Source organism: Salmo salar, chromosome 11, assembly GCF_965601325.2.
Source record: "Salmo salar chromosome 11, fSalSal1, whole genome shotgun sequence".
Classification (NCBI taxonomy): Eukaryota; Metazoa; Chordata; class Actinopteri; order Salmoniformes; family Salmonidae; genus Salmo; species Salmo salar.
The window spans coordinates 56,820,001-56,837,500 of NC_138301.1; the positions used below are offsets into that span (position 1 = coordinate 56,820,001).

General features: G+C 44.9%; 1 protein-coding gene across 2 annotated transcripts in view; it reads right to left on the bottom strand.

Moving 5' to 3' along the window:
* LOC106588010 (nuclear receptor ROR-alpha A) overlaps positions 1-17,500 on the bottom strand; it is a 109,469-nt gene that overhangs the window by 62,180 nt on the left and 29,789 nt on the right. The window lies entirely within an intron of this gene.

Here is a 17,500-nt window from a genome sequence, read left to right on the forward strand (position 1 = left end):
ATACACTTAATCAAGAAGCCGGCATCACAGCACTGAAACATTACTCCAACTGATGGACTGACTTAGCCATCCAGTCAATGTCCCATCAGCCTGGGTCCAATCAGCCTGGGTCTAATCAGCCTGTGTTGTTGAGCACTAAGCCTGGGTCCAATCAGCCTGTGTTGTAGAGCATTAAGCCTGGGTCCAATCAGCCTGTGTTGTAGAGCACTAAGCCTGGGTCCAATCAGCCTGTGTTGTAGAGCACTAAGCCTGGGTCTAATCAGCCTGTGTTGTAGAGCATTAAGCCTGGGTCTAATCAGCCTGTGTTGTAGAGCATTAAGCCTGGGTCCAATCAGCCTGTGTTGTAGAGCATTAAGCCTGGGTCCAATCAGCCTGTGTTGTAGAGCACTAAGCCTGGGTCTAATCAGCCTGGGTCTAATCAGCCTGGGTCCAATCAGCCTGTGTTGTAGAGCATTAAGCCTGGGTCTAATCAGCCTGTGTTGTAGAGCATTAAGCCTGGGTCCAATCAGCCTGCGTTGTAGAACACTAAGCCTGGGTCTAATCAGCCTGTGTCTAATCAGCCTGGGTCCAATCAGCCTGTGTTGTAGAGTATTAAGCCTGGGTCCAATCAGCCTGTGTTGTAGAGCACTAAGCCTGGGTCTAATCAGCCTGGGTCTAATCAGCCTGGGTCTAATCAGCCTGTGTTGTAGAGCACTAAGCCTGGGTCCAATCAGCCTGGGTCCAATCAGCCTGTGTTGTAGAACACTAAGCCTGGGTCTAATCAGCCTGGGTCCAATCAGCCTGTGTTGTAGAGCACTAAGCCTGGGTCCAATCAGCCTGTGTTGTAGAGCACTAAGCCTGGGTCCAATCAGCCTGTGTTGTAGAGCATTAAGCCTGGATCCAGCTGCAAAGCCAATTCCTTAAGCATTAGCTACTAAGACTGATCTGTGAGGCTGTATCCCGAGTACCCAATCTGTGTTCAGGCAAGCCTGTATAGAACCCTACTCCCTAAATAGTGCACTACTTCTGATCAGGAAATAGGGTACCATTTAATGTGTTCAGGAAATAGGATGCCATTTGTTCTGTGATCAGGAAATAGGATGCCATTTGTTCTGTGATCAGGAAATAGGATGTCATTTGATCTGTGATCAGGAAATAGGATGCCATTTGATCTGTGATCAGGAAATAGGATGCCATTTGATCTGTGATCAGGAAATAGGATGCCATTTGTTCTGTGATCAGGAAATAGGATGCCATTTGATCTGTGATCAGGAAATAGGATGCCATTCTATCTGTGATCAGGAAATAGGATGCCATTTGATCTGTGATCAGGAAAGCCTAAAGAATGTCATTTGAGATCACGGACTGTGTTGACTGCATCCATAGACTCAGTAAAGAGGGAGTGACACAACTAAGTGAGCTACACCGGGTTGAATAACCTGAACACTCAAACACTGTCTGGTAATATAGAGTTGAATACCTGAACACTCAAACATTGTCTGGTAATATAGGGTTGAATACCTGAACACTCGAACACTGTCTGGTAATATAGAGTTGAATACCTGAACACTCAAACATTGTCTGGTAATATAGGGTTGAATACCTGAACACTCGAACACTGTCTGGTAATATAGGGTTGAATACCTGAACACTCATAAACTGTCTGGTAATATAGGCTTGAATACCTGAACACTCACACACTGTCTGGTAATATAGAGTTGAATACCTGAACACTCAAACACTGTCTGGTAATATAGGGTTGAATACCTGAACACTCAAACACTGTCAGTGTTTCCACTCCACTGGCATGTTAGGCATCATTAACTACATCTGGGTATATCCTGGGCTCTAGACTGTAGTAACTACAGCTGGGTATATCCTGGGCTCTAGACTGTAGTAACTACAGCTGGGTATATCCTGGGCTCTAGACTGTAGTAACTACAGCTGGGTATATCCTGAGCTCTAGACTGTAGTAACTACATCTGGGTATAACTTGGGCTCTAGACTGTAGTAACTACAGCTGGGCTCTAGACTGTAGTAACTACAGCTGGGTATATCCTGGGCTCTAGACTGTAGTAACTACAGCTGGGTATATCTTGGGCTCTAGACTGTAGTAACTACAGCTGGGTATATCCTGGGCTCTAGACTGTAGTAACTACAGCTGGGTATATCCTGGGCTCTAGACTGTAGTAACTCAGGCTGGGTATATCCTGGGCTCTAGACTGTAGTAACTACAGCTGGGTATATCCTGAGCTCTAGACTGTAGTAACTACATCTGGGTATATCTTGGGCTCTAGACTGTAGTAACTACAGCTGGGCTCTAGACTGTAGTAACTACAGCTGGGTATATCTTGGGCTCTAGACTGTAGTAACTACAGCTGGGTATATCCAGGGCTCTAGACTGTAGTAACTACAGCTGGGTATATCTTGGGCTCTAGACTGTAGTAACTACAGCTGGGTATATCTTGGGCTCTAGACTGTAGTAACTACAGCTGGGCTCTAGACTGTAGTAACTACAGCTGGGTATATCTTGGCCTCTAGACTGTAGTAACTACAGCTGGGTATATCCTGGGCTCTAGACTGTAGTAACTACAGCTGGGCTCTAGACTGTAGTAACTACAGCTGGGCTCTAGACTATAGTAACTACAGCTGGGTATATCCTGGGCTCTAGACTGCAGTAACTACAGCTGGGTATATCTTAGGCTCTAGACTGTAGTAACTACAGCTGGGTATATCCTGGGCTCTAGACTGTAGTAACTACAGCTGGGTATATCCTGGGCTCTAGACTGTAGTGTCACAAAAAGAGCCGTGTTGAATAGACCAAACTGCAGCGGGAATATGGATGCTCATGTTTTAATTAAAAAAAGGAGTAACGCATCCACTGGAAAACAATATACACGACAGGAACAGTTTTGCAGGCACACAACACGCAGGCAAAAACAACTACCCACGAAAACCAAACAAACACACACCTACTTAAGGGACTCCCAATCAGAGGCAACTAGAAACACCTGCCTCCAATTGAGAGTCCAGCACCCAAAACTACACATAGAAAAACAAACCTAGAACCTATACCAAACTAATACACCCCACTACACCACACACAAAACCCCATAATACAAAACAAATATACCTCTGCCACGTCCTGACCAAATATAATAGAAATAATACCTAAATATTGGTCAGGACGTGACATTACCCCCCCCTAAAGGTGCAGACCCCGGAATGCACCTTAAAAGAAAACACAAAAAATCCCCATTACCCCAACAAAACCAAAAAGCAATACCCCCTAAACAATAAGGGAGGGAAGGGAGGGTGGCTGCCGTCAACGACGGCACTGTGCTACACCCTCCCTCCCCAACCCACCTATCCTGGAGGTGGCTCCGGTGCAGGACGTGGACCCTGCTCCACCCTCGGCGTCGCCCACTTCGGTGGAGCCGATAGCTGCGCCAGGCAGACGGACCCCTCGGGCTGGGCCGGAGGACAGGAGGGCCCCTCGGGCTGGGCCGGGGGACAGGAGGGCCCCTCGGGCTGGGCCGGGGGACAGGAGGGCCCCTCGGGCTGGGCCGGGGGACAGGAGGGCCCCTCGGGCTGGGCCGGGAGACAGGAGGGCCCCTCGGGCTGGGCCGGGGGACAGGAGGGCCCCTCGGGCCGGGCCGGGGGACAGGAGGGCCCCTCGGGCCGGGCCGGGGGACAGGACGGCCCCTCGGGCCGGGCCGGGGGACAGGAGGGCCCCTCGGGCTGGGCCGGGGAACAGTCTGGCCACTCCGGCAGTTCAGCGCAGTCTGGCCACTCCGGCAGTTCAGCGCAGTCTGGCCACTCCGGCAGTTCAGCGCAGTCTGGCCACTCCGGCAGTTCAGCGCAGTCTGGCCACTCCGGCAGTTCAGCGCAGTCTGGCCACTCCGGCAGTTCAGCGCAGTCTGGCCACTCCGGCGACTGTTGACTGGCGGGCAGCTCTGACGACTGTTGACTGGCGGGCAGCTCCCACGACTGTTGACTGGCGGGCAGCTCCGACGACTGTTGACTGGCGGGCAGCTCCGACGACTGTTGACTGGCGGGCAGCTCCGACGACTGTTGACTGGCGGGCAGCTCCGACGACTGTTGACTGGCGGGCAGCTCCGACGACTGTTGACTGGCGGTGCTGGGCTGACGCACTAGACTCCTGATGCGTGGGGCTGGTACTGGACGTGCCGGCCTGGAGACACGCACCTCCATGCTAGTGCATCTAGCGGGAAACACCGGACTGAAAGGACGCACTGGCGGTCTTGAGCGCAGGGTTGGCATCACCCCTTCCGGCTCGATGCCTACTTCGCCCTGGCACATGCGGGGCGCTGGTACCTTGCCTACCGGCCTGAAAATCCCAGGCCTCATCACAGCCCCAACCCCAAAGCACGGGACCTGTCCAGTCTGCCCTACAAGGGTACGGGGAGCTGGCCTGGGGCTGTAATCTCGCCCCGCCAAATAGCCCTTGTGCCCCCCCCTAAAAAATTATTGGGGCTGCCTCCAACATTCCTCCCTCACTTGCCTCTGTCCTCTTCTCCGCTGCTTGGTCCTTTGGTGGTGGGTAGTTCTGTCACAAAAAGAGCCGTGTTGAATAGACCAAACTGCAGCGGGAATATGGATGCTCATGTTTTAATTTAAAAAAGGAGTAACGCATCCATTGGAAAACAATATACACGACAGGACCAGTTTTGCAGGCACACAACACGCAGTGCAAAAACAACTACCCACGAAAACCAAACAAACACACACCTACTTATGGGACTCCCAATCAGAGGCAACTAGAAACACCTGCCTCCAATTGAGAGTCCAGCACCCAAAACTACACATAGAAAAACAAACCTAGAACCTATACCAAACTAATACACCCCACTACACCACACACAAAACCCGATAATACAAAACAAATATACCTCTGCCACGTCCTAACCAAATATAATAGAAATAATACCTAAATATTGGTCAGGACGTGACATGTAGTAACAACAGCTGGGTATATCCTGGGCTCTAGACTGTAGTAACTACAGCTGGGCTCTAGACTGTAGTAACTACAGCTGGGTATATCCTGGGCTCTACACTGTAGTAACTACAGCTGGGTATATCCTGGGCTCTAGACTGTAGTAACTACAGCTGAATATATCTTGGGCTCTAGACTGTAGTAACTACAGCTGAGTATATCTTGGGCTCTAGACTGTAGTAACTATAGCTGGGTATATCCTGGGCTCTAGACTGTAGTAACTACAGCAGGGTATATCCTGGGCTCTACACTGTAGTAACTACATCTGGGTATATCTTGGGCTCTAGACTGTAGTAACTACAGCTGGGCTCTAGACTGTAGTAACTACAGCTGGGCTCTAGACTGTAGTAACTACAGCTGGGTATATCCTGGGCTCTAGACTGTAGTAACTACAGCTGGGTATATCATGGGCTCTAGACTGTAGTAACTACAGCTGGGTATATCCTGGGCTCTAGACTGTAGTAACTACAGCTGGGTATATCCTGGGATCTAGACTGTAGTAACTACATCTGGGTATATCCTGGGCTCTAGACTGTAGTAAATACAGCTGGGTATATCCTGGGCTCTAGACTGTAGTAACTACAGCTGGGTATATCCTGGGCTCTAGACTGAAGTAACTACAGCTGGGTATATCCTGGGCTCTAGACTGTAGTAACTACAGCTGGGCTCTAGACTGTAGTAACTACAGCTGGGCTCTAGACTGTAGTAACTATAGCTGGGTATATCCTGGGCTCTAGACTGTAGTAACTACAGCTGGGTATATCCTGGGCTCTAGACTGTAGTAACTACAGCTGGGTATATCCTGGGCTCTAGACTGTAGTAACTACAGCTGGGCTCTAGACTGTAGTAACTACAGCTGGGCTCTAGACTGTAGTAACTACAGCTGGGTATATCCTGGGCTCTAGACTGTAGTAACTACAGCTGGGTATATCCTGGGCTCTACACTGTAGTAACTACAGCTGGGTATATCCTGGGCTCTACACTGTAGTAACTACAGCTGGGTATATCTTGGGCTCTAGACTGTAGTAACTACAGCTGGGTATATCCTGGGCTCTACACTGTAGTAACTACAGCTGGGTATATCCTGGGCTCTAGACTGTAGTAACTACAGCTGGGCTCTAGACTGTAGTAACTACAGCTGGGTATATCCTGGGCTCTAGACTGTAGTAACTACAGCTGGGTATATCATGGGCTCTAGACTGTAGTAACTACAGCTGGGTATATCCTGGGATCTAGACTGTAGTAACTACAGCTGGGTATATCCTGGGCTCTAGACTGTAGTAAATACAGCTGGGTATATCCTGGGCTCTAGACTGTAGTAACTACAGCTGGGTATATCCTGGGCTCTAGACTGTAGTAACTACAGCTGGGTATATCCTGTGCTCTAGACTGTAGTAACTACAGCTGGGCTCTAGACTGTAGTAACTACAGCTGGGCTCTAGACTGTAGTAACTACAGCTGGGTATATCCTGGGCTCTAGACTGTAGTAACTACAACTGGGTATATCCTGGGCTCTACACTGTAGTAACTACAGCTGGGTATATCCTGGGCTCTACACTGTAGTAACTACAGCTGGGTATATCTTGGGCTCTAGACTGTAGTAACTACAGCTGGGTATATCCTGGGCTCTACACTGTAGTAACTACAGCTGGGTATATCCTGGGCTCTAGACTGTAGTAACTACAGCTGGGCTCTAGACTGTAGTAACTACAGCTGGGTATATCCTGGGCTCTACACTGTAGTAACTACAGCTGGGTATATCCTGGGCTCTAGACTGTAGTAACTACAGCTGGGCTCTAGACTGTAGTAACTACAGCTGGGTATATCCTGGGCTCTAGACTGTAGTAACTACAGCTGGGTATATCATGGGCTCTAGACTGTAGTAACTACAGCTGGGTATATCCTGGGATCTAGACTGTAGTAACTACAGCTGGGTATATCCTGGGCTCTAGACTGTAGTAACTACAGCTGGGTATATCCTGGGCTCTAGACTGTAGTAAATACACCTGGGTATATCCTGGGCTCTAGACTGTAGTAACTACAGCTGGGTATATCCTGGGCTCTAGACTGTAGTAACTACAGCTGGGTATATCCTGGGCTCTAGACTGTAGTAACTACAGCTGGGCTCTAGACTGTAGTAACTACAGCTGGGCTCTAGACTGTAGTAACTACAGCTGGGTATATCCTGGGCTCTAGACTGTAGTAACTACAGCTGGGTATATCCTGGGCTCTACACTGTAGTAACTACAGCTGGGTATATCCTGGGCTCTACACTGTAGTAACTACAGCTGGGTATATCTTGGGCTCTAGACTGTAGTAACTACAGCTGGGTATATCCTGGGCTCTACACTGTAGTAACTACAGCTGGGTATATCCTGGGCTCTAGACTGTAGTAACTACAGCTGGGTATATCCTGGGCTCTAGACTGTAGTAACTACAGCTGGGTATATCCTGGGCTCTAGACTGTAGTAACTACAGCTGGGCTCTAGACTGTAGTAACAGGGAACCGCCACCAGGTGCCAGTGCAGGTGTGTGGAGAGCCTACAGTGGATTTCAACAGTACAGTGTTGCTGCTCATAGTTTATGAGAGGGTTAACTAACTCGTGGCTTGTAGATTTTGTTTGGGGTTTAAAAACTCAATGGGATGAAGCAATCAAAACAGAACTGATTCTGACATTCTGACATTATTCCAGTTATTGCAAAAGCAAGGATGAAAAACAACACTGCAACACAATTCCATCTAGCGGTACCAATACATGTTTCAGTGGGACTGCTTCAGATGCCAGACACACGGGTCGTTGCCTGCCAGCCAGTATTCCAAACTCATGTCATCTCATACCGCACAGTATTCCAGGATATGATATGGGTTCTGAATACAGTGCAGTATGATATGGGTTCTGAATACAGTGCAGTATGATATGGGTTCTGAATACAGTACAGTATGATATGGGTTCTGAATACAGTGCAGTATGATATGATATGAGTTCTGAATACAGTGCAGTATGATATGGGTTCTGAATACAGTGCAGTATGATATGGGTTCTGAATACAGTGCAGTATGATATGGGTTCTGAATACAGTACAGTATGATATGGGTTCTGAATACAGTGCAGTATGATATGATATGGGTTCTGAATACAGTACAGTATGATATGGGTTCTGAATACAGTGCAGTATGATATGATATGGGTTCTGAATACAGTGCAGTATGATATGGGTTCTGAATACAGTATGATATGATATGGGTTCTGAATACAGTGCAGTATGATATGGGTTCTGAATACAGTGAGGTATGATATGGGTTCTGAATAAAGTGCAGTATGATATGATATGGTTTCTGAATACAGTGCAGTATGATATGGGTTCTGAATACAGCGCAGTATGATACGATATGGGTTCTGAATACAGTGCAGTATGATATGGGTTCTGAATACAGTGCAGTATGATATGATATGGGTTCTGAATACAGTATGATATGATATGGGTTCTGAATACAGTGCAGTATGATATGGGTTCTGAATACAGTGCAGTATGATATGATATGGGTTCTGAATACAGTGCAGTATGATATGGGTTCTGAATACAGTGCAGTATGATATGGGTTCTGAATACAGTGTATGGGTTCTGAATACAGTGCATTATGATATGGGTTCTGAATACAGTGCAGTATCTAATGAGACACCATGCCATGTTCTTTGTGAAGCAGTTAGATTGAAGGTGTTTCCACCACTCCTGATTTATTTAGGGTGTTGGTATTGTACTGTAATGTAACTGGCCTATAGATATATCTGATATAAAGATATCATCTGAGAAACACATTGAATCAGCCAGAGACCAGATAATTGTGGTGACTGTTAGAGACACGTGTCGACGCTGACTGTAGCTGTCAGGGACCAAATGACGTACTTAAGAAGTTACACACACACACACACACACACACACACACACACACACACACACACACACACACACACACACACACACACACACACACACACACACACACACACACACACAGTTGTGTGCTGTTATGTAAGCGGTTTCACAGTGATGCAATACAAGGCCTGAACACAACACAGGCCAGCATTATAAACAGATGAAGCATGTTACAGGAACACAGGCCATCATTATAAACAGATGAAGCACGTTACAGGAACACAGGCGATCATTATAAACAGATGAAGCATGTTACAGGAACACAGGCCATCATTATAAACAGATGAAGCATGTTACAGGAAAACAGGCCAGCATTATGAACAGATGAAGCATGTTACAGGAACACAGGCCAGCATTATAAACAGATGAAGCATGTTATAGGAACACAGGCCATCATTATAAACAGATGAAGCACGTTACAGGAACACAGGCCATCATTAAAAACAGATGAAGCATGTTACAGGAACACAGGCCAGCATTATAAACAGATGAAGCACGTTACAGGAACACAGGCCATCATTATAAAAAGATGAAGCATGTTACAGGAACACAGGCCAGCATTATAAACAGATGAAGCATGTTACAGGAACACAGGCCATCATTATAAACAGATGAAGCATATTACAGGAACACAGGCCAGCATTATAAACAGATTAAGCATATTACAGGAACACAGGGATCACAGGCCAGCATTATAAACAGATGAAGCATATTGCAGGAACACAGGCCAGCATTATAAACAGATGAAGCATGTTACAGGAAAACAGGCCAGCATTATAAACAGATGAAGCATGTTACAGGAACACAGGCCATCATTATAAACAGATGAAGCATATTACAGGAACACAGGCCAGCATTATAAACAGATGAAGCATATTACAGGAACACAGGGATCACAGGCCAGCATTATAAACAGATGAAGCATATTGCAGGAACACAGGCCAGCATTATAAACAGATGAAGCATGTTACAGGAACACAGGCCATCATTATAAACAGATGAAGCATGTTACAGGAACACAGGCCATCATTATAAACAGATGAAGCATATTACAGGAACACAGGCCAGCATTATAAACAGATGAAGCATATTACAGGAACACAGGGATCACAGGCCAGCATTATAAACAGATGAAGCATATTGCAGGAACACAGGCCAGCATTATAAACAGATGAAGCATGTTACAGGAACACAGGCAAGCATTATAAACAGATGAAGCATGTTACAGAAACACAGGCCAGCATTATAAACAGATGAAGCATGTTGCAGGAACACAGGCCAGCATTATAAACAGATGAAGCATATTGCAGGAACACAGGCCAGCATTATAAACAGATGAAGCACGTTACAGGAACACAGGCCATCATTATAAACAGATGAAGCATGTTACAGGAAAACAGGCCAGCATTATAAACAGATGAAGCATGTTACAGGAACACAGGCCAGCATTATAAACAGATGAAGCATGTTATAGGAACACAGGCCATCATTATAAACAGATGAAGCACGTTACAGGAACACAGGCCATCATTATAAACAGATGAAGCATGTTACAGGAACACAGGCCAGCATTATAAACAGATGAAGCACGTTACAGGAACACAGGCCATCATTATAAAAAGATGAAGCATGTTACAGGAACACAGGCCAGCATTATAAACAGATGAAGCATGTTACAGGAACACAGGCCATCATTATAAACAGATGAAGCATATTACAGGAACACAGGCCAGCATTATAAACAGATTAAGCATATTACAGGAACACAGGGATCACAGGCCAGCATTATAAACAGATGAAGCATATTGCAGGAACACAGGCCAGCATTATAAACAGATGAAGCATGTTACAGGAAAACAGGCCAGCATTATAAACAGATGAAGCATGTTACAGGAACACAGGCCATCATTATAAACAGATGAAGCATATTACAGGAACACAGGCCAGCATTATAAACAGATGAAGCATATTACAGGAACACAGGGATCACAGGCCAGCATTATAAACAGATGAAGCATATTGCAGGAACACAGGCCAGCATTATAAACAGATGAAGCATGTTACAGGAACACAGGCCATCATTATAAACAGATGAAGCATTTTACAGGAACACAGGCCATCATTATAAACAGATGAAGCATATTACAGGAACACAGGCCAGCATTATAAACAGATGAAGCATATTACAGGAACACAGGGATCACAGGCCAGCATTATAAACAGATGAAGCATATTGCAGGAACACAGGCCAGCATTATAAACAGATGAAGCATGTTACAGGAACACAGGCAAGCATTATAAACAGATGAAGCATGTTACAGAAACACAGGCCAGCATTATAAACAGATGAAGCATGTTGCAGGAACACAGGCCAGCATTATAAACAGATGAAGCATATTGCAGGAACACAGGCCAGCATTATAAACAGATGAAGCATGTTGCATGAACACAGGCCAGCATTATAAACAGATGAAGCATATTACAGGAACACAGGCCAGCATTATAAAAAGATGAAGCATGTTACAGGAACACAGGCCAGCATTATAAACAGATGAAGCACGTTACAGGACCACAGGCCAGCATTATAAACAGATGAAGCACGTTACAGGAACACAGGCCAGCATTATAAACAGATGAAGCATGTTACAGGAACACAGGCCAGCATTATAAACAGATGAAGCATGTTACAGGAATACAGGCCAGCATTATAAACAGATGAAGCATGTTACAGGAAAACAGGCCAGCATTATAAACAGATGAAGCATGTTACAGGAACACAGGCCAGCATTATAAACAGATGAAGCATATTGCAGGAACACAGGCCAGCATTATAAACAGATGAAGCATGTTACAGGAACACAGGCCAGCATTATAAACAGATGATGCATATTGCAGGAACACAGGCCAGCATTATAAACAGATGAAGCATGTTCCAGGAACACAGGCCAGCATTATAAACAGATGAAGCATGTTACAGGAACACAGGCCAGCATTATAAACAGATGAAGCACGTTACAGGAACACAGGCCATCATTATAAAAAGATGAAGCACGTTACAGGAACACAGGCCAGCATTATAAACAGATGAAGCATGTTACAGGAACACAGGCCAGCATTATAAACAGATGAAGCATGTTACAGGAATACAGGCCAGCATTATAAACAGATGAAGCATGTTACAGGAAAACAGGCCAGCATTATAAACAGATGAAGCATGTTACAGGAACACAGGCCAGCATTATAAACAGATGAAGCATATTGCAGGAACACAGGCCAGCATTATAAACAGATGAAGCATGTTACAGGAACACAGGCCAGCATTATAAACAGATGATGCATATTGCAGGAACACAGGCCAGCATTATAAACAGATGAAGCATGTTCCAGGAACACAGGCCAGCATTATAAACAGATGAAGCATATTGCAGGAACACAGGCCAGCATTATAAACAGATGAAGCATGTTACAGGAACACAGGCCAGCATTATAAACAGATGAAGCACGTTACAGGAACACAGGCCATCATTATAAAAAGATGAAGCACGTTACAGGAACACAGGCCAGCATTATAAACAGATGAAGCATGTTACAGGAACACAGGCCATCATTATAAACAGATGAAGCATATTACAGGAACACAGGCCAGCATTATAAACAGATTAAGCATATTACAGGAACACAGGGATCACAGGCCAGCATTATAAACAGATGAAGCATATTGCAGGAACACAGGCCAGCATTATAAACAGATGAAGCATGTTACAGGAAAACAGGCCAGCATTATAAACAGATGAAGCATGTTACAGGAACACAGGCCATCATTATAAACAGATGAAGCATATTACAGGAACACAGGCCAGCATTATAAACAGATGAAGCATATTACAGGAACACAGGGATCACAGGCCAGCATTATAAACAGATGAAGCATATTGCAGGAACACAGGCCAGCATTATAAACAGATTAAGCATGTTACAGGAACACAGGCCATCATTATAAACAGATGAAGCATGTTACAGGAACACAGGCCAGCATTATAAACAGATGAAGCATATTACAGGAACACAGGGATCACAGGCCAGCATTATAAACAGATGAAGCATATTGCAGGAACACAGGCCAGCATTATAAACAGATGAAGCATGTTACAGGAAAACAGGCCAGCATTATAAACAGATGAAGCATGTTACAGGAACACAGGCCATCATTATAAACAGATGAAGCATATTACAGGAACACAGGCCAGCATTATAAACAGATGAAGCATATTACAGGAACACAGGGATCACAGGCCAGCATTATAAACAGATGAAGCATATTGCAGGAACACAGGCCAGCATTATAAACAGATGAAGCATGTTACAGGAACACAGGCCATCATTATAAACAGATGAAGCATGTTACAGGAACACAGGCCATCATTATAAACAGATGAAGCATATTACAGGAACACAGGCCAGCATTATAAACAGATGAAGCATATTACAGGAACACAGGGATTACAGGCCAGCATTATAAACAGATGAAGCATATTGCAGGAACACAGGCCAGCATTATAAACAGATGAAGCATGTTACAGGAAGACAGGCAAGCATTATAAACAGATGTAGCATGTTACAGAAACACAGGCCAGCATTATAAACAGATGAAGCATGTTGCAGGAACACAGGCAAGCATTATAAACAGATGAAGCATATTGCAGGAACACAGGCCAGCATTATAAACAGATGAAGCATGTTGCATGAACACAGGCCAGCATTATAAACAGATGAAGCATATTACAGGAACACAGGCCAGCATTATAAAAAGATGAAGCATGTTACAGGAACACAGGCCAGCATTATAAACAGATGAAGCATGTTACAGGAATACAGGCCAGCATTATAAACAGATGAAGCATGTTACAGGAAAACAGGCCAGCATTATAAACAGATGAAGCATGTTACAGGAACACAGGCCAGCAATATAATCAGATGAAGCATATTGCAGGAACACAGGCCAGCATTATAAACAGATGAAGCATGTTACAGGAACACAGGCCAGCATTATAAACAGATGATGCATATTGCAGGAACACAGGGAAGCATTATAAACAGATGAAGCATGTTTCAGGAACACAGGCCAGCATTATAAACAGATGAAGCATATTGCAGGACCACAGGCCAGCATTATAAACAGATGAAGCATGTTACAGGAACACAGGCCAGCATTATAAACAGATGAAGCATGTTACAGGAACACAGGCCAGCATTATAAACAGATGAAGCATGTTACAGGAACACAGGCCAGCATTATAAACAGATGAAGCATATTGCAGGAACACAGGCCAGCATTATAAACAGATGAAGCATGTTACAGGAACACAGGCCAGCATTATAAACCGATGAAGCATGTTACAGGAACACAGGCCAGCATTATAAACAGATGAAGCATGTTACAGGAACACAGGCCAGCATTATAAACAGATGAAGCATGTTACAGGAACACAGGCCAGCATTATAAACAGATGAAGCATGTTACAGGAACACAGGCCAGCATTATAAACAGATGAAGCATATTGCAGGAACACAGGCCAGCATTATAAACAGATGAAGCATGTTACAGGAACACAGGCCAGCATTATAAACAGATGAAGCATATTGCAGGAACACAGGGAACACAGGCCAGCATTATAAACAGATGAAGCATATTGCAGGAACACAGGCCAGCATTATAAACAGATGAAGCATGTTACAGGAACACAGGGCAGCATTATAAACTGATGAAGCATGTTGCAGGAACACGGGGAACACAGGCCAGCATTATAAACAGATGAAGCATTTTCCAGGAACACAGGCCAGCATTATAAACAGATGAAGCATATTGCAGGAACACAGGGAACACAGGCCAGCAGTATAAACAGATGAAGCATGTTCCAGGAACACAGGCCAACATTATAAACAGATGAAGCATATTGCAGGAACACAGGCCAGCATTATAAACAGATGAAACATGTTCCAGGAACACAGGCCAGCATTATAAACAGATGAAGCATGTTCCAGGAACACAGACCAGCATTATAAACAGATGAAGCATGTTACAGGAACACAGGCCAGCATTATAAACAGATGAAGCATGTTAACAGGAACACAGGCCAGCATTATAAACAGATGAAGCATGTTACAGGAACACAGGCCAGCATTATAAACAGATGAAGCATATTGCAGGAACACAGGCCAGCATTATAAACAGATGAAGCATATTGCAGGAACACACGGAACACAGGCCAACATTATAAACAGATGAAGCATGTTACAGGAACACAGGGAACACAGGCTGACAGAAACAACACATTACAGGGCTGTAATACAGGTTTCACAATACATAAATAGGTGAAAGGTCAAACGGATTGGAGGAATGACATACAGCACTACATTGGGTTATTGGTCCAAACAAGACATAAATCCTTGTAGGACTTGGAACTGTTACAAGCCTTGAGGGAATTAGCAACCATTTCTCAGAACTCACAGCTTTATTTTGTACACAAACCCAATGTGAAGGCCTCTACCTTCACCTCTATAAACTGGGGAGGAGGGTCCATACCTGCGAATATTCAAAAACAGTTAAGTTTGTGCATCAGCCAATTAAAAATCGCTTACGTAGTGGCACGTGATAAAATGCTACACCTTAACCATGATAACACAGAGTAGATACATCTGGCTGTAGTTTAGGGGCTCTTCATGATAACACAGAGTAGATACATCTGGCTGTAGTTTAGGGGCTCTTCATGATAACACAAAGTAGATACATCTGGCTGTAGTTTAGGGGCTCTTCATGATAACACAGAGTAGATACATCTGGCTGTAGTTTAGGGGCTCTTCATGATAACACAGAGTAGATACATCTGGCTGTAGTTTAGGGGCTCTTCATGATAACACAGAGTAGATACATCTGGCTGTAGTTTAGGGGCCCTTCATGATAACACAGAGTAGATACATCTGGCTGTAGTTTAGGGGCCCTTCATGTTGGCTAAACAACAAATGATGTAAGAAGTGACACTGGCCTCATTTTCAGCATAGCTCTCACACACACAAACAAACAAACACACACACACACACACACACACACACACACACACACACACACAGACACAGACACAGACACAGACACAGACACAGACACACACAGACACAGACACAGACACACACACACACACAGGCAGGAATGCACATACACACATTCAGAGACAGACAGAGGGAGAGAGAGACAGACAGACAGACAGACAGACAGACAGACAGACAGACAGACAGACAGACAGACAGAGGGAAAGAGAAAAAGAGAGAGAGACAGAGAGAGAGAGAGAGAGAGAGAGAGAGAGAGAGAGAGAGAGAGAGAGAGAGAGAGAGAGAGAGAGAGAGAGAGAGAGAGAGAGAGAGAGACACAGAGGGAAAGAGAAAAAGAGAGACAGCGAGACAGAGAGAAAAAGAGAGACAGAGAGTGAGCTCACAAACCTGTTCTAACACACTGAAGCCTCAGGACCAGAACATCCAATCAATCAGAATAAAACAAATTACAACACAGTCAAAACAAAACTACATTACATATTGGGAAACACAAGCACAAATCAAAATGCAGTGCTATCTAGCCCTAAATCGACAGTACACTGTGGCTAACTACTTGACCATGGTTACTGATCAAAACCTTAGAAAAACCTTGACAAAGTACAGGCTCAGGGAGCACAGCCTTGCCACTGAGAAGGGTAGACACAGGAAAACCTGGCTCCCTGTAGAGGAAAGGCTGTGCAACCACTGCACAACAGCAAAACCTGAGACAGAGCTGCATTTCCTGACAAAATGTCAAAAATATAAAACAACTAGAGTGTCATTTCCCCAAATTTGAAACCCTTATTCAAGGTTTCAAAGACCTCTCTGATGAGGACAGGCTACCCGTCCTGTTGGGGGAGGACGCAGAGAGCTGTGGGTTGGCAGCGCACTACATTGCTGCCTGCTATAAGATGAGGGACAGTGTCTGACAGACCAATCAACCTGCACATGTCCTCTACTGTATGCTTATTGTTATTGTTCAATGTGTTGGTTATTTTGACCCTTGGTTATTGTTATTACTGTTGACAATTTTGATTCTTATTATCTTAATATTATAAATATCCAGAGAGAAAGAGAGACAGAGACAGAGAGAGACACGGAGAGGCAAACACAGAGAGACAGACACAGAGGGACACAGAGAGAGACACAGAGAGAGAGAGAGAGACAGAGAAAGACACAGAGAGAGAGAGACACAGAGAGAGACACAGAGAGAGAGACAAAGAGAGACAGAGAGAGAGACAGAGAGAGAGACAGACAGAGACACCAGCATACATGATGAAGAGAGGAGACCAGAGGGTTGAGCAGCGAGCTGAGACCAGATAGTACCATTATGTCCTAACTGTCTGCATGGGAGGAGACCAGGATAATAGACGGAGGGACAGAAAGATAGAGACAGACAGACAGACAGGCAGGCAGACAGACAGACAGACAGACTCTGCTGAACGGTACTCTGCTGAACGGTACTCTGCTGAACGGTACTCTACT